General features: G+C 44.1%; 1 protein-coding gene across 3 annotated transcripts in view; it reads left to right on the top strand.

Moving 5' to 3' along the window:
• LINGO2 (leucine rich repeat and Ig domain containing 2) overlaps positions 1-26,735 on the top strand; it is a 550,263-nt gene that overhangs the window by 172,425 nt on the left and 351,103 nt on the right. Inside the window, exon 1 of one of the 3 annotated variants that reach the window (XM_083482260.1) lies at positions 15,588-15,758. The exons of the other annotated variants lie outside the window; for them this stretch is intronic. The gene's annotated coding sequence lies outside the window, so the exon portion shown is untranslated. Of the gene's footprint in view, positions 1-15,587; positions 15,759-26,735 lie in introns of those variants that run through there. 3 annotated transcript variants of the gene reach the window in all.

A 26,735-nucleotide genomic window follows, 5' to 3' on the forward strand; every position in this document is an offset into this window, starting at 1 on the left:
CAAAACTCTCAAGGGATATTCCCACCTAACTTGTAAGTGAAAAGTGGTCACTTTTATTATTTCCCCTTCTTTTTAACAACTGAGCAGGAGACCCGAATTGGCTTTGCATGGATGTTCAGCCAGAAGGGATATCTGGAGGAATCTTCAACAGATGTTGGTTGTAAGTGAAGTTTGTGTCAGTTCTTACCTTGGATGAGTTTGGAGTATTTATTGTCACTACCATGTACTCAAAATTTTGTGTTTGAAAATGTACTGTGATTCTTTCACAGTAGAAGTTGCATCACTAAACTGGTCAGAATTCAGACCACCAGGAAGAACTGTTGTATTATTCATTGACTTTGTCCATATATCTGGGGAACATTTGCTTCTGAACTGGAATGTGCTTCGATTGGTGCATGCAATATACTTTAAGCCCTAGAGAAACTAGACAGTTGAGGGTGTTTGGTGTGTGTGTGTGTAGTGTAGTGTGAACTGGCCCTTAGGCAAATGGTTGCAAAGTTTCCAACCATTAAAGAATAAAGAGGAGGGCAGCCCTGTTGGTATTCATTTTCTTCTGCGCTACTTGCTGCTGAGATGGAAATAGCTGAAGTGACAGGACGTTTTGCCTTCCATATAGTCATCCTTCATGATATTTTATCACTTCCAATCATACTGAAAGGAAAGTAGAACAAGATCGGGGTGGGGGGGGTTCTTTTCAAATAAGAAGTTTGATGCTGGATCTCATGTTCAGGCTTTGCTATTTATTAAGCTACTAGTGTAGTGTTTGTGTGCCTTTGACAATGAAGACTCACACTATACATTGTGGGTGCCCTTTGCAGGTTCGCACATGGTGCTACAGTTCCCAGGGATCTTACTGGCAAACAGGGGCTAGCTTGCCTCTCAGTGTTAACTTTTGGAGGCTAATGCTTGGATAGAATCCTTTAGTCTTTTATTCCCTATATGGAGGGGGGGTATGAAGTGGTGACTCACCCCCCCCCCCCGTGTCGGCAGTTCCAGGGTCCCCTTCTTAAAGCGGTTATATTTTGGGTGTCCCTGGCCATACACTGAAAGGTCGTTAGTGAACTACCCTGTGGGGGGGGGTATGGGCTTGGCTGCCTGCTACACTTACGTCTCGCAGAGCATCCCCATATCCCATTTACCCTGATGAGCCCCAGTTCCCCCTGGCTGGGGGGCTGGGAGGGATACACGCCCAAGGCCTAAGCCAAGGTCTTCCTACATTTGAAAGTTTAATAAAGTTGTGGCCTAATTTTAATTCCATGTAATGTTGTCAGAGTCTTTATTCCTTATGATTCCTGGGGGCTGGGACTGTTTCTGCCTGGTCACGCAGTGTAGCCTGAATTACACTTCGCAGCAGCGACAACTGAGGGCTTGAAAATGAGCTGCTGCTGTTGCCTTTCCATGCTGCATTTGGGTATACTATGTAAAAGACTCGAATCTGCTGACTCCAGGGCAATATGTTGGCTCAGGCAAGTTCCTGTGAACTGCCTTTAGAATCTCTGGGTGTTATTTTTAATACTTGATGGACATGTAATTGCCGGCAAAGCTGCCTTTACCCTCTTCTTTATTTTTAAGATAATGAATTTCCAACACATTTGTTTACGGGGCTTTTTGACTAGCCAAATATGTTTTACGTTTCACTTCGGAGAGTTTAAGGGCCATATTTTTGTACGAAATTCTTGGCTGCTAATGGGTTCGACCCTGCTGGGAGAAACAAATATAAAATATGTCCTAGACAATGTAATGGCTACTGTAAGCAAGCCTCTCCATGGTAATTGACAACTCACTCTGGTTTTAGAACATTTCTAGGTTTCGGTAGTAGGAAATAGGCATGTTGCATGGGGGTGTTTTAAGATGAATGGAATCACAGAAGATTTGTATGGGGATAAGAAGCATGTAGATCAGGTTAGGATGCGGGTGGCGCTGTGGGTTAAACCACAGAGCCTAGGACTTGCCGATCAGAAGGTTGGTGGTTCGAATCCCCGCGACAGGGTGAGCTCCCGTTGCTCTGTCCCTGCTCCTGCCAACCTAGCAGTTCGGAAGCACATCAAAGTGCAAGTAGATAAATAGGTACCTGTAATGTGTATGGGTTGCTCGTGCGTAAGTTGCCGCCTCTCCAGGCTTTGTTGCCTTGCTAAACCTTTCAGTCTGGGCAGCCCTTCACTTCGTGGCTGCCTCAGTCGCTAGCAGAATCCGTCAGTGGGCGTTTCTTAAATCTTTTCCAACATAAAAGTTGTTTGACACCCAGTCTCCTCCTACTCTCTCTGCGCGGCAGTCTTCTGTGCAGGGTGGGCGTGGGTAGCGGAGGACTCGTTCTCTCCCCGCTGGTGTCCAGTGAAGAGTCCTGGAGCCCTCTCGCCGATTCCCCCATTAGCCCCTCTATATCCCTGGTGTTGCACTGATTTGCTTCCCCATCTGCGGAGCTGCCTCTCTCCCTGCTGGGCCCTTCTCCAGCATCATTTGAGAGCCTTCCCTCCGCCTCTAGCTCCAATGTCAGTTCCCTGACAGTACCACTCCAGCGGGAAGGTAAACGGCGTTTCCGTGTGCTGCTCTGGTTCGCCAGAAGTGGCTTAGTCATGTTGGCCACATGACCTGGAAGCTGTACGCCGGCTACCTCAGCCAATAAAGCGAGATGAGCGCCGCAACCCCAGAGTCGGTCACGACTGGACCTAATGGTCAGGGGTCCCTTTACCTGTACCTTTAGATCAGGTTAACCTCTGCATCAAGGAATCCCAACTGAACTTCAACATCGAACACGTGGCTCATCAAGGAGGATCTGACAGATGTATATCTGGAGATGGTTCACTTCCTTGCTGCTTAAGTGAACATCACAGTAATCTCTAGCAGCCACAGTGGTACCTCGGTTTTTGGAAGTCGAATGTTTCGGCTTTCAAACACGGAAAACCTGGAAATAACTGCTTCCGTTTTCGAACGCTTTTCGGAAGCCAAACGTGCCACACAGCTTCCATGTTGAGTTTTCCGGATGTAAATGCTTCCAGAAATGCCTGCATTAGTTTTTGAATGTTTCAGAAGTCAAACGGTCTTCCGAAATGGATTGCATTTGAAAACCGAGGTTCCATTGTATTTGATTTAGAAAGGAATATGGCCACTGTGGGTTCCTTTTGATCAAGTGAAGTCATCCCCAAGTCAATTTATTACATGTTTAAAAATGTCTAGCTATTCTTCATACAGATAGCTCAACTGGTAGAGCATGAGACCCCTTAATCTCAGGGACCACATTGGGTGAAAGATTCCTGCCTTGCAGGGGGTTGGCCTAGATAATCCTGTGGTCCCTTCCAATGCTGCAATTCTATTATTCTATTCCATCATGAAACTCAAGGTGTTCAAGGCATTCTGTCATCCAGACACTAACAGATCCAGACCTGCTGACCTTCAGCATCATGGAACCTAGAAACATAGTGTGAAGACTTAAGGCAATTCTGAAAGCTGAAGACACAGAACTGCTCTTAAAGGGTGAATCTGTGTGTCAGGGCCAGGTTTGATTTGGCACTATTGGAATCCAGAGCTGGATATGTTCTTTCCCCCACTTTGGGTTCTCTGGATTCAGATGCAGGAGCTGGAACTCCAGGGGTGGGGTTGGAGTCTGGGGGTTGAAAGTGCTTGGACATGAAGACTAATGTCCTCTTATGGGTCAGTAACTGGTTAAGGAACAAGAAGCAGAGAGCTGGGATCAATGGACAGTTCTCTCAATGGAGGGATGTAGAAAAAGAGAATCTTCCCTACCACCAATATTGAAACCAATATTCTTGCACTTGTTCATAACTATATGGATTTGTTGATAGGCAGGGAAAGAGCTCACCCATTTTGCTTATTATACCGAATTGTTTAGGGTGGTTAAAACAAAGTTTGTGAGGAGCTCCAAAAGGATCTGTAATGAATATAGGGGTTGCTCGTGCCTAAGTTGCCGCCACTCCTGGCTATGTTGCCTTGTTAAACCTTTTCTGTCTGGACAGCCCTTCACTTCGTGGCTGCCTCAGTCGCTAGCAGAATCCGTCAGTGGGCATTTCTTAAACCTTTTCCAGCATAAAAGCTGTTTGACGCCAAGTCTCCTCCTATTCTCCCTGCGCGGAAGTCTTCTGCGCAGGGAGGGTGTGGGTAGCGGAGGACCCGTGCTCTCCCCGCTGGTGTCCGGCGAGAAGTCCTGGAGCCCTCTCGCCGATTCCCCCATCTGCGCCCCTTTATCCCTGGTGTTGCGCTGATTTCCTTCCCCAGCTGATGAGCTGCCTCTCTCCCTGCTGGGTCCCTCTCCAGCATCACTTGGGAGCCTTCCCTCCGCCTCTGGCTCCGATGTCAGTTCCCTGACAGGATCTTTCCAAACGGAGTGAATGGGCAGTAAAACAGCAAATGCAATTCAGTGTAAACAAGTCTAAAGTGATACTCACTGGGGCAAAACATTTCAAATATGTGCTAATGTGTGATAACCCTGTGACCTAAACCTCCTGATGTTTGCTCCCAGTGGCTTCATATAGATGTTATATAGCATAGGCGCCAATGCCCCGGGGCCCTGGGTGCCCGGGCACCCACAAAATTCCCCACGAAGGGGCCAGGCACCCACAAATTTTGATGCCAGGGCACCCACAGCCCAGGGCACCCACAGTTGTGGAGCCAAGCTGGCACTCCTGTTATATAGCATTGAGGACAGAACTGTAGGTGGAGATATGTAGCGATGTTTGTCGATGTGAATGGTTTTGAAGGAGGACTAGTGCAAGCATTTTGTTTGTGCCCAAATGAGCAGTGAGCTGCATCATATCCTAAGTAATTTTTATATGCTGTGCCTAGTTAGGATGGACTCTAACATGCATGGGCCATGCTTATATCCTACGCACGACCATAAACGTACTGTTATTTTGTCCCCTTTTTAAAATTTAATTTTCCCCACCCCCTTCAGTTTCAGAACAAACAGCAGCCACAGAGTACCAGAATTATAAACTCGTTTCCCCGAAGTGCCACGACGAGATGTGGTTTAGAGCACTCAAAACGGAGCATGAATAATTAAGGCCATTGGTTCCAGAGTGGGGAAATAAAAAGCGAGTGGTACAAAGGAACCAACATCCAGCTTCTGAAAAGTGACAATTGTGAGATATTGAAAGAAGCTGCTCTGTGCAAATTAAAAAATAAACAGAAACAGCAACAAGATGAATTTTGTCATAAACAGTGGGATGACAATTACATTGGAGAAAAATGTGCCCTCATAAAGTTTGGAATCAATTACCAGCTATCCTTGTAAATGGTTTTTGATAACGCATAACGTTGCAAGTGACATGCAGAACAGTAGCTTTGCAGAGGGTAAGAGAGATGATTAAAGAACAGGCAGGGTTTCTGCCTTTTTTTTTATTAAAAAAAATTAAAAGTCTATGGTGTGTTTTTTATATAGCTTCCAAGTAATTGAAATTTGATTAGCCAATTAACTGTCTGGAATTTATTTGCTGAATCATTAAACTGATGAAAATTTTTGATTTACCGCAATATTTCATCAGCTTAATGATTCAAGGAATAAATAACAGGCCGTTAATTGGCTAATCAAACTTCAATTTTTTTGGAGGTTAAATGAAGATAAAAGTTTCTTTAACCTATAAAACACGGATAAAGAGCATACTGCAACTTACCTGCAACCCGGTGCCTTTCAGGTTGGCATCAGGAAGGTAGCAGGCTGGGGAAGGCTGACTTGCTTTGTGTCAAGAGATGAACAAGTGCTGTTTAAAAACCGTGCAATCATCACAGGCAATCAATTCATGAGACACTGCTCATGATTTAAGGGCCCACATTCAAAAACACAACAAGAACCTGTTACTTAATGCGCTAATCAGTTAATCAAGTAAGCATGACAAGCATGGTGCTTTATGAAAAATGCTGGGGGGAGAGACTTCTTGTAAGGTGTGTAAAACAGCCATGACCACGGTCCAAATTTCTTTGTAAAGCTGTTCTCTAGATGTCCTGGGGATGGATATCTTTGTTCTCACTTGTCCTCATTTTGGCCTTCTGGCCTTCACCTGATTAAACTGTTGGGGCATGTGCAGAGTGCCCATCCTTGTGCCAGCAGAGTGTGCCAAAAGAACGGAGAAACACCCAGCTGTTCTAGGAAGAGTCAGTCACTTGACAGACAGTATAATGCAGTTTCAGTGACATGCAGTTATAGATACAAGCTGGATCTAGACACATCAAAAAAGCAATTCAGGAAAACGCGTTGTCAAATGCCTTGGTTCTCAAACACCTTGGTTTTCAAATGCCGAAAACCCAGAAGTAAGTATTCTGGTTTTTGAATGGTTTTCAGAAGCTGAACATTCGATGCAGCTGTCAGCTATTGTTTCAGGGGCGCCTGCACCAATCAGAAGCTGCGCCTTGGATTTCGAACATTTCAGAAGTCTAACGGACTTCTGGAACGGATTAAGTTTGGCGCTTTTGTTTTGCTATTTATTTTGCGTTTTTGTTTTTGAGGCTTTTTCGGTTAATTTGTTTTTGTGACTGTGTGGATGATAATTTTTGTCATCTACATACTGTCTTATTTATTTTACAGTACAGTACATTGATTCTTGCTTTGATGGATCAATGGTCTCATTAGATAGTAAAATTCATGTTAAATGGCTGTTTTAGGGGTTGTTTTTAAAAGTCTGGAACGGATTCAACTGTTTTGCATTACTTTCTATGAGAAATCTTGCCTTGGTTTTGGAACGCTTTGGTTTTGGAAGGGATTTCTGGAACGAATTAAGTTTGAGAACCAAGCTACCATTTTAGTGGGAAATCACATTGGTGAAAGATGGAACTCCACAGCGCCATCTGGTGTCACAGTGTTATAATGCATATAAAACAGTTTTCTTTACTAATGCAGCTGAGTCCACAATCTCTTTACAGAATTCAGATTATGCCCTGGCCAATGGCAGGGGCCAAGCGTAAACACAACAAGATTTATACTGTAGATTGGGCTGAGTCATTCTCACATGCTTAAGTAGCTGCAGGCACAGGACAAAACACACCCAAATTAAACAGCACACCAATATTAACCCTTTATTGTTAACCCTTTTCTCAGCATGTACAAACTTTATACGTTAACATAAGCCTGGCTGTAGACAGACATTTTTTAGAACTCCTGGCTGTAGACAGACATTTTTTAGAGCTGTTTTGGGATAGAGAGGAACACACTGTTTTGCGGGGAGAGGGGTTATCTCCTGCATAAGAAATAAGAGGGCGAGGCAGAAAAACAGCCACCTTCCCTCTTCTACAGTGCGCTCCTCTACAATAACTCTCAATCATGACGAGTGTGGTTCCCACTGGGAATCTCTTTAGAAATGAAGTTGATTCCCCTGGAGCTGCTGGAATTTTTCCCCCACCCCTCAGTCCACAAAAGTAACTCCCGCTACTCCACTCCACCCAACCCCACAAAAAACGGGGGGGGGGGAAGAACGCCTGGGCTGAAAAATATCAATATAGGCCGAATATGGTAGTCCAAATTGATGCTCTCCGTCCGAAGCCAGATTTTTGCCATTGTCAAACTATGCTCTGACAACTTAAGTGGACCAGTGTGGGAAGAGCAGAGGAGTGAAACAGCATCTGCTGGTCTGTTTTAGAAAGTAATGGATGAGAGCTCTCTGATTCCCTTGTTTTGGGCTCCTGTAGAGCTGACTCTTTGCAGTTTCGCACCTTCAACTACAAGGGCAAGGAGGTCACAGTCATGCTAATGGTGCTCACACTTTAGCTCAACTCCCTTCTGTTTTGCTGAGATGCACAAGAGAGGAATATGTAAGGCCATCCAACATTGCCTCTGAGCTGCTTTCTCTGTCTGTGCTACTGTCTGGTCACATTACCATGGTTTGTGAAGTATTGGTTTAAATCATTTTAATGGCCCTGTGCACTGTAGGATGGATGACCAAATGAAATGGTATTCCATTACGGTGCAGAAATGTCAAACCTTCATAATCTTAGATTGGATCTATTTGTGAAAAGATAAGGTGGTCCATCTCTCTCTCTCTCTCTCTCTCTCTCTCTCTCTCTCTCTCTCTCCCTCCCTCCCTCCCTCCCTCCCTCCCTCCCTCCCTCCCTCTCTTCTGTCTCTCTGGGATGCAGGTGGTCCTGTGGTCTAAACCACTGAGCCTCTTGGGCTTGCCAATCAGAAGGTTGGCAGTTCGAATCCCCACACCGGGGTGAGCTCCCATTGCTCTGTCCCAGCTCCTGCCAACCTAGCAGTTCAAAAGCATGCCAGTGCAACAGGAAGGTAAACAGCATTTACGTGTGCTCTGGTTTCCGTCACGGTGTTCCGTTGCGCGAGAAGCGGTTTAGTCATACTGGCCATAAGGCCATACTCCCTTGTGCTGAAAGTGAGGTGAGCTCCCATTGTTCTGTCCCAGCTCCTGCCAACCTAGCAGTTCAAAAGCACACCAGTGCAAGTAGATAAATAGGTTCTGGTGTGGCGGGAAAGTAAATGGCATTTCGGTGCACTCTGGTTTCTGTCACGGTGTCCCGGTGCAGCAGAAGTGGCTTAGTCATGCTGGCCACATGACCCGGAAAGCTCTGTGGACAAATGCCAGCTCCCTTGGCCTGAAAGCGAGATGAGTGCTGCAACCCCATAGTTGCCTTGGACTGGACTTAACTGGCCAGGGGTTCTTTACCTTTACCTATACCCAGGTGAGGCTAGAAATGAGCCATGCCTGGAAACTCTACCAGTCAGTGTACTGATCTTGACTGACCAATGATCTGACTCCTTATAAGGCAGCTTCCTCTGTTCCTAAGATGAAGCCGAGTATGGATTTTGTTGGTTCCTGGGTTATAGAACAGCTTTGATAGCGGGTGAGAAATCCAGGAAGGGGTTTGCAAGAAGAGAAAAATGGGAGAAGAGAAGGAAAGGGACCAAGGGAATCGAAAGATGAAGGATGTAGGAACAGCAGGTAAGTTCTGAAGGGACAAAAAAAATCTATCCAAATACCCTTTATCTTTCTTTTAAGCCCTTGTCTATTGTTCCTGTATCCTTCATATTTCTATACCATTGGCCCCTTTCTCCCTTTAAGAATTTTTCAGCAGGTTCCTAGAAAATATTATTACTAAGCTGTGGCAGATGTTTCAAGTTAATAGTCCCAGCTCTGAACGAGAGAGAGAGAATCACCAGAATATAATATTGTGTTCTCCTTTATCAAACAGGCAGGGGATGGTGGTCATTAATCCTAAATTCCTTATTATAATTAATTATCATTCATGCACAAAAAAACCCTCAGCTTTAATATATGCAGATTTAATTAAATAATATAAAAACTCAGGTGGTTAATCAACTGTGACTTCCGTAGTCTAGTGACAGCGGTACAAAATTTATAAATAGAGATTTGGTGTGCTATATGTGGAATCTCTCTTTTGGTGCCTTCTGTTCCAGTTTTAAAATAGCTATGTGATATTCCTCTAGTGAGCATTTTGGGCAATTACAATTAGTGCTGAACGGAGCCTGCTTTGTGTACTGTCAGAAAACTTTTCGCAACATCAGGTAGTCTTCCCACTCTACCTGGTAAAAGGTTCACCTATTTATGTGCACAATCATCTGTTGCTGCCCCTCAAAATTGGTCCATTCTAATTTCCTTTCAGAGATGCTGTCTGCAGGAGTGGATTTACTATAAATATTTCTGACAAGACAGAAGTACTGTTTTGGGGGAACGGGGGGCAGGCGGGTGTGGGGGATTCCCTGGTCCTGAATGAGGTCCACTGAAGGACCAGGTGTGCAGCCTGGGAGTCATTTTGGACTCACAGCTGTCCATGGAGGCACAGGTTAATTCTGTGTCCAGGGCAGCTGTATACCAGCTCCACCTGGTATGCAATCTAAGACCCTGCCTGCCTGCGGACTGTCTCGCCAGAGTGGTGCATGCTCTAGTTATCTCCCACTTGGACTACTGCAACGCGCTCTACGTGGGGCTACCTTTGAAGGTGACCCGGAAACTGCAATTAATCCAGAATGTGGCAGCTACACTGGTGACTGGGAGTGGCCGCCGGGACCACATAACACTGGTCCTGAGAGATCTGCATTGGCTCCCAGTACGTTTCTGAGCACAATTCAAAGTGTTGGTGCTGAACTTTAAAGCCCTAAATGGCCTCGGTCCTGTATACCTGAAGGAGCGCCTCCACCCCCATCGTTCAGCCCGGACACTGAGATCCAGTGCCGAGGGCCTTCTGGCGGTTCCCTCACTGCAAGAAGCCAAGTTACAGGGAACCAGGCAGAGGGCCTTCTCGGTAGTGGCGCCCACACTGTGGAACACCCTCCCTTCAGATGTGAAGAAAATAAGTAGCTATCCTATCTTTAAAAGACATCTGAAGGCAGCCCTGTTCAGGGAAGTTTTTAATATTTAACGCTGTAATGTTTTTAACACTTGTTTGGGAGCCGCCCAAAGTGGCTGGGGAAACTCAGCCAGATGGGCGGGGTATAAATAATAAATTATTATTATATTATATAAATATAATGAAGCTTAAGTTTCAGGGCCCCTAATCTTGGAGGGGCCCCAGAAGCTACTTTAGTCCCCTAAAATGTTTGGGTTTTGGAGATAATTCAATTTGATTTTTAAAAAAATGTATATATGACAACAACCCAAAGTTGAGAATCAGTAGCATAGAAGTTGTAAAGAATGTAGTGATCTGTTGTGGAACAACTCCATCAAAGAACCCCCTCTCCCCCCAAAAATATTTGTTTTTCTACCATCATCCAAAATCCCCAATATTTTAATGGGAGGATATTTTGTGAAGCTCTAGTTTATAGTCTTAGAGATTTTAGCTAATCCAAGTTACAGAAAACCATCAAAAATAGAGCTAATTTTACAGCCAACTGGGGAAATAAAGTGCTGTGTTGTGACTAAGCCTCTAATCTTTCAAACTTTTAATCTCCTTTGTGTGCACTTTGTTTGTTTGTTTTTGCAATTATGAAGTGACATTTAATGGACTGTAGCTGAGAAATTTGAATTGGTACGTTAGTACACTAGTCTCTTGTCTTGACAATTAGCTTCAAATATCCTTATGTGGAGTTTCATTACAAATTAATATACATGATGCATATATTTGTAAATAATATAACAAAAATGACTTGAATTTTTTTAAGAGAGTCGCTTACCAATCTGTCCTCATCTGAATTTAACAATTCAGAGATCTGAGATTCTTGTTTATTTAAATTGCTGTTCTTTTACGAGTGCCTTTTCTTTTGAAATTCAGCCTTCTGTGAGTTTGAATGGAATCTATTCAGTTCTCTGGCCTGTGTTCCTAGCAATGTTTGAACAATAAGTGGGTAAGTAAAGTGTAGCATTACAAGACAGATGGTCCAGACTAGGGTTTCTGAGTCATGATCATTACCAAGTTGCATTGTATCTAGAACATACAGTTTAACAGCCTGAGCTGAGCTCTTTTTCATTGTAATCTCTGAGTGGTGCAAGATTCCCGGAAGTTGCTGGCATTTATCCCAGGGTTTGTGTTTCCTTTGGAAATGAGGCACAGTGGAGACTGTGTTGTCTTTAGGATATATGGTTTATTTACACATATATACAACCTGAGCCAACTTCTATGGAAGAGCTCCCAGCACTGGACTCCAAGAGGGTCTTGCTTCTCCCATAGGCACAGTCCTGGGTTCAAGCAGACATCAGCTTGTGGGAATGTTAAGGATAGTAGGAAAGGATATATTGAATAAGTATTATGCTTCCTTCACTCATGCTAGTGAGTGATGTAGCAGAGCAAATTCCACTCAATATAGCTGGAAGCTAGTTTGCAGATTCATCTGAAACTCTTAGTTAAGTTTATTCCTGGTGTCCCCTTTTATCCCTCCTAAAAGAATAATACTCTTTCTAAGTAAAGTAACAAAAAGTTTACTCACATTTCAGTTCATGATTTCATCCCTGAAAGGCAGGCTTTTCTTAGTCATTACACAAACAAAGCGTGAATTCATCTTATTCGGGAGCTGAGCTCATGTGCTGCTGGCTGAGAGCCAGCAGACAGCAAAATTACATTAAGATAACAAAATGGCTGCAGGAGAGCAGCATGGCAGCAAAAGATAGAACAAGACAACTTCAAGAGTGAGAAGATGGCTGCATGACTCGGCTCTTTTACGGAGTCAGCCAGGGCCATGCCCATCTCCCAGGTCACATGCAGGGGGAGGAAGCTCCAGACCAGTGGAAACGGAAGTTACACTGACTGGATGTCCCCCTGCATGTGCCCACTCTAGGAAAATAAGGAATATTGCATTTGACTGCACCAGTTGATTATATCCCACACAGCTATCCCTGTCTGTTAACTAGCAGCTTGCCACATAACTCCTAACTTTTCACTTGGCAGCCGCCTAGATTCTTTCTCTGTTGTATTGCTGCTTACCCACTAAGGAAAATAAATCCCTTGGAGTGCACCAGGGTAAACTACAATCCTGAAACTCTACTACTGGCCTTTGTTCTTCCACCCAACTCTGAGCTAAAGGAAGCGGCATCACCCATTTTCCAGCTGGCACAGAATTTTTGCTTTGTTAACCGCCCATCTCCCTGCCCCCTTTGTTTGCTTAACAACTTGGCTGTTATCAGCCTGCCCAGGACATGGGAAGCTGAGTCCAGCTATTAAAGGTCTGGCTTCCAGTTTAGCCCTCCAAGCATTGCTTAAATTCTAGCACCTACGAAATCCAGGCACGCCCAAACTTGGGCAGTCGACAACCCATAACAATAGCATAGAAATGAGCTACAAGAATGATTCTGTGATTCTAAGGTTCTCCTCTGCTCCACTCCAAGTCCTTCCCCAACCCAAGAGTTTTATCCAGGTAACTAATGCCTTTCTTTTGAAACACTTACTTTTCTTAATTTTGACTTGTACGTCTCATTAAAATTAGGAAAACCAAATAGATGGTCTAATGAATGTGCAAAGATGAGCTTGGCATGAGGTGGTTGGTGGAGATAAGTCACAAGACAGAGAAACCTAATAATTTATAGGCGCCTGTTCTAACACAAGGGGCCTTTTAAAATTCACATTAAAATGCAATAAGTGATTCAGTTGCTGGAAAATAGGTTATTTGGGCCCAGTGTTCTCTGTTTCTTAACAAGCAAAGTTGATTGCTTGATAATCTCATCACTCGGTGAGTTTGCTCTCATTCACAGATAATGCATTCATGTAATAAGCATTTTGCCCACTTCAACTGATGTATGATTTCAATAGGAAAAGCCCACTTTTCTGATACTGTCTGGCAAATATCCCAGGCTTAACTAAAATGTTGAAATTGCAGCACAGTTTGTCATGGTTGTGCCTGACATCAGGGACATAGCTCTACGCCAAATCTGGGGGTTCCTTGGGTTGAATGGCTGCACTTTATTCCAGTACAGTGCCTCGATTTGACCTGACAATGCTGGCTCAGGAGGCAAGCATATGCCTAACCAGGTCTATGCTTAGCCCTTATGTGCATTATTGATGCCCAGGCATTAAAGGTAAACATTAAAGGGTGGCTAACACCAGCAAAATTACAATAGAAACATAATGGGGGGAACCAATTTAAATACAGGTTAAAATACAATTTAAAAAGCAGTCTCATTTTAATAATAGCCCATAGATCAAAACCATAAGGGGAGGGAAACATAAGGGTCAGACTGAGTCCAAACCAAAGGCCAGGTGGAACAGCTTTGTCTTGCAGGCCCTGCGAAAAGACGTCAGGTCCCGCAGGGCCCTAGTCTCTTGTGACAGAGTGTTCCACCAAGTTGGGGCCAGTACTGAAAAGGCCCTGGCCCTAGTTGAGACCAATCTAACCACCTTGCAACTTGGGACCTCCAAAATGTTGTCACTTGTGGACCTTAAGGTCCTCCGTAGGGCATACCAGGAGAGGCGGTCCACTTCCTGAGGTGTCGAAATTCTAGGTGTACCTACTGTAGCTGTGCCTGGGAGATGCCTGCTGCCTGCAGTAAGGGCAGGGCAAGATATTGTCAAGGGGGCTTTTTGAAAGCCTTAGCTCTTTTCAGCAAGGCCAGATGACACCTTGAGTAGCAATATTGTGGTAGCTGGTGGCACAAGAGACCACCCTAGCTCTATCCCAGGAGGTTCTACTGTCTCATTTGTCATTCCATCAAACTAAGATGTTGTTGTTTAGTCATTTAGTCATGTCCGACTCTTCGTGACCCCATGGACCAGAGCATGCCAGGCACTCGTGTCTTCCACTGCCTCCCACAGTTTGGTCAAACTCATGCTGGTAGTTTCGAGAACACTGTCCAACCATCTCGTCCTCTGTTGTTCCCTTCTCCTTGTGCCCTCAATCTTTCCCAGCACCAGGGTCTTTTCCAGGGAGTCTTCTCTTCTCATGAGGTGGCCAAAGCATTGGAGCCTCAGCTTCAGCTTCAGGATCTGTCCTTCCAGTGAGCCAGACTAAGATAGTAATTGCATAACCATGTGAATATTATTATTATTGAATAGGACACCCTTATTTTCACCAGAGAAATGTTGTAAGGTATGAGATATACACTTAAAAGAGTGGGCAAGAAGAGGCCTGTGTCAGTAGTGGTTGCAGAGTCTTCAAGCAGGTTGACATTTCCTGATTCAAGAGTTTTCCATTCTATCTCTTTAGTCCCCAGTTCCCTGCATGTAGCCAAGTTGGCTAAGGTTTGGATACTGCAGATCCTCTAGTTAATCAATAAGTTGTGTCCCTTCATCCATATTTAGGTCTCGTGTCTTCGTTCTGGGTATGAGGGCAAGAGGTGTTCTAAAAATGAGCATTGCTGCAGTTAAACTTAGCATAGCACCTGCTGCCTTAACACAAATGTGGAATCTGGGTTGAGGTCCTGAAAACAAGATCTATCACTTAATAGAACTGAGTGCGCTTCTACTCCTCAGTATTGAAGGAGGGGGGGAAAATGAATAGAATTTATGACCAGCCTCTAGTAAGATTTTAGAAATGGCTGGGGTTGCTCTTCTGGGGAAGTGGCAATAGGGGCAAGACAACAGAAACTAAATGTTGTTTGCCAAAAGAAGAAAAACAAAAGGGCAGTGCAAATCATCTTGGAAGTTCATAGAACAAAAGCTCAGGGGAGGGGAAAAGTTCCTAACGCTTTGATTACACTATCTATAACTACTCTTCTGAGACCATTTTGAAGCAATGAGTGCATATTGCAAAGGTCTACAATTATGGTCAATTATATAATTACATAATGACACCAGATGATTAGCAGCAGATTTCTGGTCTTCAATCTGCAGTTTGCTCAATGGACTGGAATGGCTTGCTTCTCCAACTGGTATCTATATTCCTTTTTAATAATAATAATAATAATAATAATAATAATAATAATAATAATAATACAGCATCATACATCTTAAATGTTCCAAAATCTGATTTAAACTATAAAAAAGTTGGGAAATAATGGATATTTTGTGTTCAAGTTTGTGATCTTATAGGAAAGTTAAAATGGCAAAGTGACGTGCTTTATGGCTGTAATTTAATTTGTGTTAAATGTTCAGCAAGGAAAAAAGGGACCTAGTCAGCTTTTCTCAAGCAGAGGGAAATTAAGAAGGATGTGATACCTTTGATACCTTTACAGAAGCACACTCCTATCAGCTACAACATCAGAACTACCCTTAGTAATAGCAATTCTGCTGCAACCAGTGCTGATCTCATTCTTTTTCCCCATCCAGTTTTGAAATTCCCTTTCGATGAGCCTATCTTATTAAATCACTTCCTCTTGGAGAAGATTGTTCTGTGCTGGACAGCAAGAATACTTTGGCAGCAAATATTTCAGGGGTTGCTTACAGAGCCTTGACAGCTGATGGAGCTTATTAACTTTCTGCTCCCAGTAAGTACAGGTCTTTACAAATAGGTCCTGATCTTCCTCTCTCTCTCTCTCTCTCTCTCTCTCTCTCTCTCTCTCTCTTGGCATGTGAGTAGATGCCTCACACGTTAATGACAGCATTTCCAGTATTTTGAAGGAAAGTACAGCTTGCAATCCCCTCTTTGTATAGCCAGTGTTTGCCGTTAGTTAAAGGATCCTCAAGCCCCTTTATTTATTTAATTGCATTTATATAATGCCTTTCTACAAGGCACCCGGGTGGTGAGAATTAGTAATGTAAATTTCTAGTCCAGGTCAAGCAGGGTTAAGCTGCAGTGGTGCCTTGTTTTGCAGTTGCTATGCAGAATTCTAAAGAACTTTTGCCCAGCTTTTCGTGGGAGGCAGGCAGTGGTATTGTTTGCTATTTTTAGCATTACCCATTTTGCTGCCCAGGGGACTCAGCCATCTTGCTGGTCTGGAAATTGAAAAGAAGCCACCTCACAATAGGTGTGAGTTTTCTGCCTGACATTGGAGTGCAAGAAGGAAATACGTGACAGGAGAGCTTTCTAGCATGGCTGCCCTTCTCAGAAAACCAGCAGCTCCGTTTTAATTTTGTTACACATATTTCATGCCAAAGTCAGGAGCCACTCATATGTTGCCAGTGCATAGTGACATCCATGTGGCCCTATCCCATGATGCTCCAGTATTTGTCATGGAGCTGTCAAGCAAGGAATGTCCAGAGGGAGGAATTAACTCTTTATCATCAAAAGTACACCTACAAGTTAGGAGATGGCATGCCCATCAGTCCCACATATCTCAGCTATTCCTAGATGTGCACCCAATGAGGCAGTTGTCACAACAGAGAGGCCCCACCTCCAACCTCTGCTTATTATCTCCCTCACCGGAGCTGTGTACAAGCAGGTGAATAATTATTATTATTATTATTATTATTATTATTATTATTATTATTATTATTATTATTTATACCCCGCCCATCTAGCTGGGTTTCCCCAGCCACTCTGGGCAGCTTCCAACCGAATATTAAAAATAATACAGCATCAAACATTAAAAACTTCCCTAAAGAGGGCCGCCTTCAGTTGTCTTTTAAAAGTAAAATAGTTGTTTACTGCCTTGACATCTGCTGGGAGGGCGTTCCACAGGGCAGGCACCACTACCGAGAAGGCCGTCTGCCTGCTTCCCTGTAACCTCACTTCTCACAGTGAGGGAACTGCCAGAAGGCCCTTGCCGCTGGACCTCAGTGTCCAGGCTGGACGATGGGGGTGGAGACGCTCCTTTAGGTATACAGGTGAAGACTCTGCCTGCGTGTAACTTGTTTCTGCTCCTCCTTTTTCAGCCCTCCCCTGGTCTTGGGAGCAGGGGTGTAGGAAGGGGAGGCAGTGGGGGCGGACTGCCCCGGGTGCCTTCACTGAGTGGGGGTGACATTCAGTTCACCGCCTGCCCACGAAGCCCAAGCCTACCCCGAGCCATCGGGGTAAGGTGGGAGCTGCGCCGCTTTGCCAGCAGCATTCTTCCCCCCCTTCCCACTTCATTTGGACAGCTTGGAGGAGGTGTGGGAGTCACACATGGGCTGCACACTGAATGTCTGTCATGGGTGGCTCGCTCCGTCCCCGTGGGAGGCTCACTCCGCCCCTGGCTGCAGGACGCATGCGCCACTCTGGGCACCTCGGGAGCACGCCTGCCCTGGGCAGCACGGGCATATGCTCTGCCACTGCTTGGGAGACAGTGGAGCAGGAGAGGTGGGGCCAGGTGGAGAAGGTGTGGAAGCCTTTGACTTTACACCAGCCTGACCTGTCTCTCCCTCCTTCCTGCCCCTGTTCTTCATTCTCCAATCCTGAAGCTTCTCCTGCCTCAGACTCTCGTTTCCTGGCTGCTACAGGCTCCCCTGGGTCACTGATCCCTTGTTCCAAGTCAGCCTCCAACCCCTGTTCTCCTAGTGCCTGCTCCTCGGAATCCAGCCGCTACCCTTCTTTGTCCAGCCAGTCCCTGACAAGCACACTAAGAAAACAGGTGCCATACGGTGCAAGCACAACCATGGAGTTACTTCCTAGGTTTGGGGTCCAGAAATTGCGGGCGTAGGAAGTCATTGCATCAGTAGGGACCTGGATGACGTAGACTTTTCCCTCTTACACTGTACAAATGATGGGCAAGATACAATTATGAACATGCTCACGCCATACATTCAAAGCACTATGATGCCCCTCTAAACTGCAATGGCTTCCCCCAAGGAATTCTGGGAGCTGTAGTTTGTTAAGGGTGCTGAGAGTTGCAAGGTGATTCCTGTTCTTCTCCCAGTTTGGTGTAGTAGTTAAGAGCAGTAGTCTCGTAATCTGGTGAACCAGGTTCGCGTCTCCGCTCCTCCACATGCAGCTGCTGGGTGGCCTTGGGCTAGTCACACTTCTTTGAAGTCTCTCAGCCCCACTCACCTCACAAAGTGTTTGTTGTGGGGGAGGAAGGGAAAGGAGAATGTTAGCCGCTTTGAGACTCCTTTGGGTAGTGATAAAGTGGGATATCAAATCCATACTACTATTCTTCTTCTTCTTCTTCTTCTTCTTCTTCTTCTTCTTCTTCTTCTTCTTCTTCTTCTTCTTCTTCCCAGAGCTATAATTCCCAGAGCAGTTTAACAATATGATATGGTGCCTCCTCTTTTCCTTCAGATCCCTTTCAAAGCATGCTTTCCATTAATCCATTGGCTTCAGCCCTCGATCGCCACTCCTATGTATAGCCAAACCAGATTAACTGTATTTGTTTCATTAACTCCTTTATACCCTTTCCATCCTTTCTCCTCCTGTTTTAGGTGTTTCTTAGAGTTTAGATTGTGAGATTGTTGGAGGCAGGGACCTGCTTCCTTGCTGGAGAAGCTCTGTAACACAATATTGTTGCAATCCTATACACAGTTAATTTGGGAATAGCCAGTGAGACCAGGGTTCAAATCCACACTTGGCCATGAAGCTTGCAGGGTGACCTTGGGCCAGTCGCTGCCTCTCAGTCTAGCCTACCTCACAAGGTGTTGTGGGGATTAAATAAGCAGGAGGAGAACCATGTATGAGCATGAGGAGAACCTTGAGCTCCCTGAGGGAAAAAAGTGGGGTATAATAAGTGTGCTAAAATTAATAAATTAAGCAGCTGAACTCACTTTGGCTTCCTAGGATTGTTTGGTGGATTTATGGTGTTATGATTATGATAATTAATAGCAATGGATGCATGAACAAGGAGCATATCATTTCTTCCGTATGAAAATATTGTCATCTTCAAGTCACAGGGAAATACAACCTGTTTACAATACAAGTATTTCCTTGATGGAAGCCATCTGCCTCCTCCCACAGCAAATGAAAACCAGCTGTCCACACATTGCATGAGACAACTATTGCCTCAAAAGTCTCACGGGGTCTCAGTGGATTTCCTGATTTCATAAGGAATAGTTCACAAATAAAGCGATAACTTCACAAGAAAACGAATCCGGTTTGTGTGGATACCTTCTGTTTATCTTCTTGAATAATGCCCTAAATGGTTTTGTTATGTTCTCTAGAGTTATAAATTGTGTTTAGTGGTGGTGATTTGGGGGAGGGGAGGACTGAAGAGAGAAAGCTATCACTCCCGAGTGTTTTTTTAGCAGGGATAGGTTCAAGTGAGTTGACATTTTTGAGGCATTTATCAGTAAAATTGAAAGTGTGCTAGAATTCAATCACAGCATCTTGAAATCCCAGAAAATATCTTTTGAGTAGAAAATGTTGCCAATTTGCTGGGTGCCGCTTGAGAAAGGCTACCAATGACATTCACTTATTGGATAGACTGTTCACCCACTATAAGTCAATTCTGAGTTAAATCAAAAATTGCATATAATGGGGTATAGGTGTCACACAATACTTTAGAACGGGTTCTCCACTTCATACCATCAGTATCAAACAAAGATTGGTTTAAGCCTATCTTCTCCTTCCATTTCTTATGCCCAGATAGTTTCTTCTGTGCTTTTGGGGGGGGATATATGAAATGAAGTACCAGAAGTTTAAGATAGATTTTTTTATTCACTTTGCTGGCTGCCACAGCTACAAGTTATTTAAGGGTTTGAGGTATGTTTTTGTTTTTAATCTTAACCCCAAAAATCTTGCCTGTAAAGTAAAGTAGCTCTGGCAATAACCAAAGTAGGGGAGAAATATACAGTGGTACCTCGGGTTAAAAACTTAATTCATTCTGGAGGTCCGTTCTTAACCTGAAACTGTTCTTAACCTGAGGTACCACTTTAGCTAATGGGGCCTCCCACTACCACCGCGCTGCCACCACCACACGATTTCTGTTCTCATCCTGAAGCAAAGTTCTTAACCCGAGGTACTATTTCTGGGTTAGTGGAGTCTGTAACCTGAAGTGTCTGTAACCTGAAACGTCTGTAACCCGAGGTACCGCTGTACATCTATTGCTGCTCATCTGAAGAATATACATGAAAAGAGTATCAATTTTTTGCAGTATCATGGTTTCTTTAAGAAAAATAGAATTGTAGCATTGGAAGGGACGCCCAACCAATCATTTAATTATATGTTTTAGGACCTTTCCTGGTACCAACATCAGTAGTTATCTGGGTCGTCTTCTTCTTCCCCCTTTTGAAACTAAGGGCAATATTTCCCCACCTCTAGTCTGCAGGGACATTGCCTGTTCTCCAAGAATTCTCAAACGTTACAAACAGAGGCTCTGAGGTTACATTCACAAGCTCGTTTGGTACGGCTCATCAGGCCCTGGAGAAGGGGAGCCAATGTGGGCCCCAGGCTATGGGTGCCCAGTGTGCATGACATCAAGATATCACCCCTGGCCTCAGAACCTGACTTCCGGTGCCACCGGAATTCAGGTTCTGAGACATTGCGAGACCCCAGAAAACAACTCTGAGGTCTCACGAGGCCTCGGATGTGACATCCGGTGCTTCATGAGGCTCTGGAAGTTGTGTCGGGGGCCCTGCAGTGTGGTTGCTGAGCCTCCAGAGCCCCCTATAGTTGACTTCCCTGACATGGATAGGAATTTGGAGCTGAAGTCCAACAGCAGGAGGCATACCTGGCCTAGAACCTTTTCCCTTGTCAGCACAGTATTGCCATAGTTCTTCAGACCTCTGCCTGAGAAAGTCAGTTTAGGCATGTGTGTCAGCCCTGTGTCTTCTGCAGTGAAGACGGACACATATAATCCATTCAGCTTCTCTGCAACGTCCTTATGCTCCTTTACTGAAGCTTTAACTTCCAATAGTTCCATCTGCTGTAAGCCTCCCAGAATGTCTGGGGAAAACCAACCCAGATGGATGGGGTATAAATCATCATCATCATCATCATCATCATCATCATCATCATCATCTCCCTAGTCAGTTTCTTGCTTCTGAGTCAGCTGGTATAGCTCAGTCAGTAAAGCGTGAGACTCTTAATCTAAGTGTTGTGGGTACAAGTCCCATGCTGGGCATAAGAATGCTGCATTGCTGGGGGTTGGACTAGATGACCCTCGTGGTCCAACTCTAGGATTCTACTATGTATTTTTTAAAAATCAATCAATAAATAATGCTAGTTTTAATGTTTTTATCTATAAGTCCCTCAAATTCTCCTTTTCCCTTTTAAAACAAACAAACAATCCCTTATTGTCTGCTTTTATCAAAAACTCATTAGGGCAAGGCTTGCATTTTCTGAAGGAAGCTTCTTGCCCTTAACAGCATCGTTGTCTCTGCTTATTAACCACACTGGCGTCCTCCTGGACTTGGTAACTTTCCTGGTCTGCGGTGGGCGTGCTAGCTGAGTTTTGCACTGAGTAACCCCCAAGTGTTCTGAAGAGGTTTGATCCCTTTGACTTTCCCTTTCAGCTTCCTTTTTATCAACCTCATTTAGCATTATTGTTATTTTTCAGAACTTTCCTCTCTCAAAGTCAGATGTGGCTGGGTTTCTGCGGCAATTGTTCCCTTACATTAAAAATGGAATTTGATAGCACTTTGGTAGTAGCTCAGTATGCAACCAAGTATAAATAATACACCTGAATATCATTATTGTGCAGACGGCCACGTCAGCACAATCAATGTGACAGTTTAACACCTCCTATATGTGCCATTAAATGCTCTGTGCAGCTTTATGAAGCTCCATTCACATCACATTGCTCTAATGTTTCAAAGGTCTTCTGTAAGAAAAACTACATACAGGGCCAGAGGATTAGATGGGATTCAGGATGGTGTTAGAATGTTATTGCTGGTTATTACCTTTGTTATCTCACCTGTCCTGCAAAGAACACGGTTCTCCTCCTCCCCATTTCATCCTCACAACATCCCTGTGAGGCAGGTTAGACTAAGAGACTGTGGCTGGCTCAGGGTCACCCAGTCAGCTTCACAGCTGAATGCATGGACATCCACCAGAATTTGGGGAAGGGGCACTGAAAGGAAGACTAGACTAGTTTCTGGTGCACGATGAGTGTTGCAAATATTAAATATTGTACAGTTTGAAGTGACTGGAAGCATAAGAACCGACTCCTTTGGAAATGAAGCATTGTCCAAGTTACAGGGAGCCAGGCAGAGGGCCTTCTTGGTAGTGGCACCCTCCCTGTGGATCACCCTCCCATCAGATGTCAAAGAGAAAAATAACTACCAAACTTTTAGAAGACATCTGAAGGCAGCCCTGTTTAGGGAAGCTTTTAATGTTTAATAGGTTAGTGTATTTTAGTGTTTTGTTGGAAGCCGCCCAGAGTGTCTGGGGAAACCCAGCCAGATGGGCGGGGTATAAATAAATTATTATTATTATTATTATTATTATTATTATTATTATTATTATTATTATTATTATTATCCAGGTCCATGAAAATATTATGCAAGATTTTAGTGGCAGCACTTTTTCATAACAGAATCCAGACATCAAAAAATGTCTATACAATAGCTTGTGCTGTCCAGCACAGGCTCAGCATCTTACAAAATATGGAATAACCCAAACACACCTATAAGGAAAGGTCTCTCGCTCTTGCTTGCTCTCCAGCCTGCTTTAAAGCTTCCAGGCTGTTTGCTCTTCCTTCAGGAAAGCCCTTTCCTTGCAATGTTTTCCCTGTGGCATTCAGAGAGAGGTCTCAGTTTACATCTTCATTCCATTGACTTTGGGAGAAAAGACTCAAAGCAACTCCTTTCAAAATGGAGATTTGCAACCCAATACCTCTTGCATGATTTCAGGTTTAGAACCCTGTGAGGGGAAACCCAGTGTTAGCAATATACATTTAGCAAGTTTTTCATTTTAAACCTTCATTAATACATGCACATTTTTCATTTTTGTGTGAATTAAACCATTATATTTAACAATGTGGCTTGCCAGGAACCTGTTTCTAGCCCTCTGGACTCCCCTGGGAGCACAAGAAGAGCCTGCTAGCGACACTGAGTAAGCAGGTGAGAACCTCAGTTGTCTCTTGAAAAGGAACAGAAGATGTACATGGTCTGGAATCTATGTTATTTGTTCCGTGTATTCAGTGCTTATTTTATGGGGGGACGCAAGGGGATGCATAACCCTAAACATTTTTAATAGAAAAAAAACCACTGTCTGTATTTCAAATGTATCGAAAATTAGATTGTTCATATATTTGATTACCTTCACTTCTTAAAGTAACTGAACTACTTCATATTGGTTTGCTTTTGTTTTTTAAAGACACCTTTTTTCTTCACAAGCAGGCAAGTTTATTAAGGTTGATTACCAGATACTAGAGGCGGATGCAAAGAACATGTTATTGGAAATTCCAGAACAAGTGCTGCTACTAAATAGGTGGTACTTACATTACTGATTATTTTCTTCAACGCTAATAATAATACTTAACATTTGTATGGTACTAACTAGTGTTCAAGCAGGGGGAGGCCCATAGCTCAGAGCTAGAGCCAGAGGCATAGCATGGGGAGGGGAGCAAACAGAGGCCATTGCCCTAGGCACAAATTCTGAAGGATGCAACTGGGCTTCAGTGGTCCTGAAGGTGCTGAGAGACTGGTAGAGAAGTGGCTTCCTTTTCTCAAATAGCATGTGTGTCTTCTGGTCAGCCAAGTGGGCTGTGAGTGGAAAGCAAGCAGCTGGCCAGACCCTTCTCTTGTGGGGCAGAGCCCCCTCTTGCTGCCTGCCCCCTTTGGTACCTCAGAGTGGTGTGTCACATGCTTCTCGTGGCACGGTTGTGCCAGGAAACCACCTTGGCTCTCTCCAGCCCCAGGGCTGCTGCCGAACCCACAGCCAAGGCTCCCATATAGGAGCAGGAAGGCACAGGCCTTGGCCGGCACAATAAAACGAACTCTCAAAATATCAGCAAATAATAATTGAACAGAAATTCACTCAGAACAAAGGTAATAAATAATTACTAGACTGTGATCAATAAAAATAGCTGCCAGTCACAATGCATAAAATACCACAGTACATACAAAACCACGTAAAAGGATCCAAAGACAGACACAACTTATAAAACCATTTCCTGACCCCCAAACTCCTCTTATATCAATTGACAGCAACTCTCCAGGGTCAAGGAGAGGGGACCCCCCCCAGCCCTACCTGGAGACGCCAAGAACTAAACATGAGACCATTGGCTGTTAAGGCAAATGACCTACCTCTGAGCCCCAGCCCATAAGTGCCTGCTCAGGAGAGGCGATGCTTGTGTTTAATTCTCTCTGGCTTTTGGTTGATTCGTTGTGGCTGTGATGGAAACTAAGTGCTCTTTGAATGAGGCAATCCCTCCCCTACCTTCCCCTCTTTACCTTTTTGTCATAACAAATCCCATTTGTGTACTTAATGAGTCGAGATTATGAAAGGGAGGATCGTAAAAGTTTAGTAGGCCATAATGTTATATAATTCCATTGGTAACTGGTATTTTCTGTCAAGTGATGTTTCCTTTTTATTAATTACCCTGCAGCTGAAGTAACACTGAATGTCAGGCTCAGCTTTAACAGAAATTGCAATTTGTAGTGGTAACTGAACCTGAAAAGGTTGTCATATCAGCCGCAGCTAATTCAGAAGCTTGTAGCATGTTCCTTAGATAGAAGAATTGTGAAGTCATTGAACATTGGCAGATATTGGGGGGGGGGGGTTGGGGATAGAATTAATATATTGTATTTTTTCCCATTTCAATCTTTAATAAACAATACCTCCATTCACCTTAAAACACTAAAACACAAAAAAATTACAAACAAACCACTACCAATACAAAAAAAGAAAAATATAACTAAAAAAAGAAGAAGAATATATTGTATCAGGGGTAGGGAATAGGGCTGGGTGATATCTGGTTTTCAACATTGTTATATATCACCAGCTAAACATTGTGATATATCACAGTGTCTGAAATAAGGATGGAGCTATACCAAGGTACTGACTGGTTTCACTGTTTTCCCCGCATCGTGATTTTTGCATAGCACACACATCATGATTTGCGATATCTTGCCAGGTCAATATAGGGCTGGGACTGATGGGAGTTGCAGTACGTAGCACAATACTGGCTACCCCTGCCTTGGAGTGTCCCGAAGTCTGTACTATTCAAATTGCCCACCATCGCTTAAGCAATAAGCATTATTGGGTTGGAGCTGTGGGTGACTGCATCCAAATCTGGGCCTGGAATGTCTGTTTGCAAAGCCTGATGTCAATTACTGGAAGTCGCAGTAGGACCAGAGGTCTGAAATACGGCAGGCAGAAGGTATTGCCTTGTTGACAAAGCAAGGGGCAGAAGGACAGGCTTCTAGGACAGTATTTATTACAGACAGGACCAGTCCTGATGCTTCTTGCTGTCTGCCAGTCACAGAGCCATTAACTGTATCTAAAGCAGACTCTGAATCTCAAGACTCTGAGGACAGCTCCTGGCTTCAGGTCATGAGGTCCTGGTTCATGCTTTTGGGTCATGGACAAGATTCTGAAAGATGACAGGTGAGGCTTGGGTATATAACAGTAGAGCAAAAAAGAGCAAAAACACCAGCGGCATTTCCCCCTTTCATCAGGTTATACTGAAGCTGAAGGGAGCGCAAAGGATACAGTCACGTTGGCAGTTGTTTGTAAATGTACAAAGACCTGCAGTGGTAGCTGACACAGTTTTCAAGGAAAGATATGGACACATAGCCTCTGACTTGCTTCCTTTGTTCTGTGCAGCTGACAGTCCTGAGAGATGGAGGAGCAAGAGGCTGGGATGCAGAGTGGGCTTAATTTTTTATCACACACACATACCAGAATGTTAACAGAAGTTGCTCTGTTCCGCTTCCTTGTGGGTTTTTCTTGACGAAAGAGGAATAAGGCTGTTAGTTTTAGATTCTCTCTTCTATTACTAGTGGAGCTTCTGAAATGAGACATGGTGAGTGAGCGCCGGTAACTGTATAAAAGCACCTCTGTATTTATTCAATTTACAGTACTTTCCTTACAAGACAGCGCAGGGCATCTTATTGAAGAGTAAATGAATTAAATGTACAGCAGGCAGAGAAGAGTATTCAGCAATATGTAGCAGGGGTGGTAAAGTGTGAAGCTGTCAAGCACTAATGTTTAGCTTAAGTGTCCCCTTTTTCATGTTAGATTTTTTTTTTGGTAGGGCTGCAATTTTGGCATTTCAATATAAAACATGAGCAAGGAAATGTTGGTGTTTTTCTTGCACTGATCTCCTTTCTTCCAAGGCAGGGGTGGGTAACCATTTTTGGCCCACTGAGCTAGTTCCTTGTCTCTCCCCACACACCCCAAACACACCCATGGGCCAGCTTTCACAGGTGGGGTGGACAACCTACTGATCCACCACCTGACATCCGAATGATGTCAGATGATTGACACTTGTCAAATTCTCTTGCACTGCACTACCCAAAGGACTGATGATCAGTTGTCCTCTTTGAGAAGTGCTTCCCAAGGGTCAAATTAAACCTGCAGGCTGGAGCCCCCCACCCCTTCTCTAAGGAGATGATAGTTTTCTTGACCTCCCCCAGTTTTACCCCATTACAACTCTGTGGGGTAGATTAGGCAGAAAAATGATGACTGGCTTAGCGGTGTTTTGAAGCTGCGGCCTCCCTACTTCCAGTTC

Source organism: Podarcis liolepis, assembly GCF_965112155.1.
Source record: "Podarcis liolepis genome assembly, chromosome: 17".
NCBI lineage: Eukaryota > Metazoa > Chordata > Lepidosauria > Squamata > Lacertidae > Podarcis > Podarcis liolepis.